General features: G+C 49.8%; 1 pseudogene; it reads left to right on the top strand.

The window, feature by feature from the left end:
* Positions 1-423: 423 nt before the first annotated feature.
* Positions 424-2,499, top strand: LOC139766697 (uncharacterized; annotated as a pseudogene).
* Positions 2,500-4,217: the final 1,718 nt, after the last annotated feature.

The raw sequence follows: 4,217 nt of genomic DNA, 5'->3' as shown, positions 1-4,217 counted from the left end.
TTAAAACGTCGCGGAGTGAGGCACTCCTGATAGGCTACCTTTCACTCCACTGTCTACTATTTGGCCTCCTGGCTTCACTTCATTCACTAGTGTACCACAGAGCCTCTGTTTCTGAGCAAATTTTGGTTCAAATGTGAAAGAAGGAGAACAATCATCAACGTGTATGGTGAACTGAGGCTTTTCAAAATCTAATAAGAAAAAAAAATGGATTTTCAACTCCTGTGCATGAAAGCAAGCGTTTACGTATATCTTTGCAAAGAAAAGGGAGAAAGGAGTACGCAAAAGAGATGATAGTGGAGAAAAAATGAGTGAGTGGTAAACCCTAGAAAATACATTGACATAAATGAGAAGTAGAGAGAGGAAGAGGAGAGTTCCTTATTAGTGGTGAGTGGTAGGGACAGCACAGCTCCTGACGTTGGCGGGCGTGGGTGCCAAAGAGGGATGCTCCAGTGGGCGTGGTCGACACCTCCACAAGGACAGAGGTCGCGGAATCTTCGTATATAAGCCGACCACGACCATCCCCAGGCAGACCAGAAGTACGACGACTTCCAGACGATATGAACCCACTGGTGAGTGAACACGAGCAACGTGCACCGCAGTTTTTATCCACCGCTTCATACCCATGTTTGTGATCTACAGTATAAGCAATGATCCTCTTTCTGACATTCGGTTAAGAAATGCCATTACGTAGTTCCGACTGACTAATTGTTGTGGTTAGCATTGATTTATCCATTGGCCAAGATTCGACCCAAACGCGGGCAGGAGCGCACAGTTCACCCAGCTGTTCATCCTTTCTCTGGTTGGCTGTTAAATGGGTGCCAGCTTTAACTGGGGTAAAACACTAAAGACAGGACAGGTCCAGACAACCGACAGCTTGTATTAGAATCGAGTCTATCCAGAGGTGTTCATGTCTGGGCACATGGCTTCATCGACATGGGCTGTTACCTTACTTTTCGCCTTCATTTAATAAGGTTCTCAGGTTTAGATTCTGTGATCCCAATTTTTTTCTTGTTTATATAGTTTGCAACGAGTGTGAAAGGTTTTACATTCCGCTGAAGAGCAGTATAAACCTGCGCGGTGATAACCCCAATAGAATCATCCTCACTAAACGCAACATTACACACCACATCCAGTTATACGCTACTTTGAATCGTCAGATTTTGTCTTGCAATTTCGTCTACAGTTCCGACTCACGCCTGACTTTACTGCAAGCCTGTCACCGTGGTCTGGAATACCCAAGGGTCCAACAGCTCACTCCAAATCTCCTAAGGTTTACTTCCTCACTCTCTTACATAACTCTTGATCCCCTGCAGCATCTCTCTCTCTCTCTCTCTCTCTCTCTCTCTCTCTCTCTCTCTCTCTCTCTCTCTCTCTCTCTCTCTCTCTCTCTCTCTGCAGAGTCAATGGAACTTGAGGAACAGGCATTAACAGGTGGTCCTTGTATACACTACCCATAAGTAACAGTGTAAACACTGGTTACTGACTTACAGTAGGGTCACTAACATCTGTAACGGAATTGGTTATGTGAACGACCATTTCAACGTTGTTTCCCCCACAGGTACTCCTTCCCTTGTTGGTTGCGGGCTGTGTGGCCGCACCGGCCGCAAGCACTTTGGCTATCCACGCCGCGCACCTGCCCTTGGCCGCGCCTTTGGCTGTGCAGCATGAGGTGACGGCTCATGTACCTACTGATGTGGAGCTCAAGGCAGTAGGAGGGGCAGTGGCTCTGGCCCACCCTGTGGCCGCAGCCGTCCCCGGGTACACCGTCCAGGGTGAGCTTCGTCAAGTGGAACACACCGTCGCCGCACCTGAACCTGTTGAGGTTGACGTGAAGAGCCTTCCCATCCTCGCCGCCCCCATCGCCCACCCTGCTATTGCTCCTGCTCTCCCTCTAGCTCAGGTCAAGGCCCTCGAGGTCCCTGCCGTGGCCCCTGTGGCTGTGGCCCCCGCGGCTCTCACCTACTCCAACTTGAACCTGAACGTGCCAGCACCTGTGCCAGCTGGAGACGCCCCCGCCCCTGAAGAGCTGGTCCAGCGCATCCCCGTCAAGGCTCTTGGCCGCGCTCACTACTCCTTCACTCCCCAGGTCACTGAGGTCCGTCCTGAACTCAAGATCTACGAGAAGACCTTCGACGTTGCTGTGCCCAAGCCCGTCTACGAGACCAAGGAAGTGACCCCCATCCACCACTCCTACGTGCCCGAGCCTTATGCCGTGCCTCAGCCTTACGCCGTACCCGAGCCCTACAATGTGCCAGTGCCAGTTCCCCATCCCGTCACGTGCAGCACCATGTAGCTGCTCCTTTCGCCTACGGTGCTGCCCCTTGGACCGGCCCCGTCGTCACCGTCTAACACTGAGTCTCCCTCGGGAGGCAGCGTCAGCTCCACTGCCACCTGCAGTGGTAGAGTGACGCCGCAGTCCCGCTGTAAATATCAACATCTGTACAATCTGTACTATTCTCTGGCTCTCCTGAAGGAAGAATAAATTTCAGTTGCTCACTATATGCCTTTTATATCATTTCCCTTCAAATCTTCATCGTGCCAGAACGATGATACAGTTTATCAGTAAACCACTAACTTAAAAACCAAAAATATAAAGGACAGAAATTAAGTGTGAAAATAACCTTTGTTAGATAAATTTCTTTCGGTACGAAATCAACCTTAATACTTAACAGTCACAATCCACTCGTACAATAACACAAAAAAGCACAAACTAAAATGCAATGGATAAGAGACATTGACAACTCGCACGATCCACACTGTCATCATTACCCAAGCTGGTCGTCCACGTGGCTCAAGTCCAAATATCCCCAGCACAAACAAAGATTCACCAAGGTAAAAATATGGATAAGAAAAAACGCTTCGGAGAGAATCTGCTTCACGGCATCCAGAGAGAGAGAGAGAGAGAGAGAGAGAGAGAGAGAGAGAGAGAGAGAGAGAGAGAGAGAGAGAGAGAGAGAAAAGTGGTTTGGCGAGGGTGTGGTTTCATGGTCATTGCCAGCCACTCACCCAGGGGAGGTCAGCCTTTGCTGGAAGGCGACGCCCTTACTTCCAAAGCTGGGGACGGACATCTTCACCGATGCGACCATCGTCTGCAGAGATCTGTCAGTGGTCTTCTACTGGCATATCATACCACTTGCAAACCAGGATACAGCGACCAATTGTAAGCAGCAACGTTGGCTCAAGGAACGAAAACATACGAAGGTTCGCCTGACGAGTGCTGCTCGCTGGGTGGAGCAGAGGCAGGGTGGGGTGAGGCTGCTGGTTGGGAGTGGTCCGGGTGTGTTGCCAGAGTGAAGCTCATGGCCACCTACCAACCCGGGTGTCCTCGGACCACACCCTATACTACTCCCCACCACCACTCCCACCTACCCTCATCCACGCCCGTAACTCACTAACACACACACACACACACACGTACACACACGTACACACACACGTACACACACAAACACACTACTTCCTCATAACCCTCTTTCTTATCTGACTTCTATCCCTCCACTAGATCATCTCTTTCTCTCTCACCTACCTTCTTCATCATTCTTCCCATCCTCACTCGTTTTTGCATCATTTCTTCTTGCATCTCTTGTTCGTCCCACGGCTCTTCTCCTCCAACTCCCTCCGCTAACCCCGAGCTCACAGATCCCCCAATATGGACACTCCTCAGTAACTCTACAGACACACCTGTGCCTCCTCCTCAGTTCTTCCAGTCACACACCCTACCCTTCAAAGGAGGTTTGTTTTCTCTTGATCGTTCACACTGGTGACTCGCCTCACTCATGGTTTCGTTAATCGTTCTACGTAAATCCCACTGGAAACATCAATAACGCTTCCATCCCTCTCTGTTAAATCTCCACGCAGTTCTCCGTGGTTTGCTAGCCTTTACATGCTAATGCTCCCCCGTCCACCCGGATAGAAGTCCTTTTAAAGTGTTATTGAAGTTGCTCGTTGAGTAATGACTCAGCTCTGGAGGCAAGGCATAGGTGGATATGCAGAGGGTAGAGGCAGTGAGGGAATTACGAAGAAGCGATTGGTGGCAAAGGTCGTGATTCTTGCAGATCTGGCTGACGCGGGGTTATGAAGGATATGTAGGAGAAACGATGTGGGTGTAATAACTGTTGTTTTTAACACCGATTCGCTAAGCTTTCTCTATGATTCAACAGTTCATAAGATTCTTCTCTCACGGAGGATGACGTGATATATGCTGTGTGGCGCAGGGT

Source organism: Panulirus ornatus, chromosome 58, assembly GCF_036320965.1.
Source record: "Panulirus ornatus isolate Po-2019 chromosome 58, ASM3632096v1, whole genome shotgun sequence".
NCBI classification, from domain to species: domain Eukaryota; kingdom Metazoa; phylum Arthropoda; class Malacostraca; order Decapoda; family Palinuridae; genus Panulirus; species Panulirus ornatus.
The sequence above is the reverse complement of the archived record's forward strand: the minus strand, read 5'-3'. Positions and strand labels throughout refer to the sequence as shown.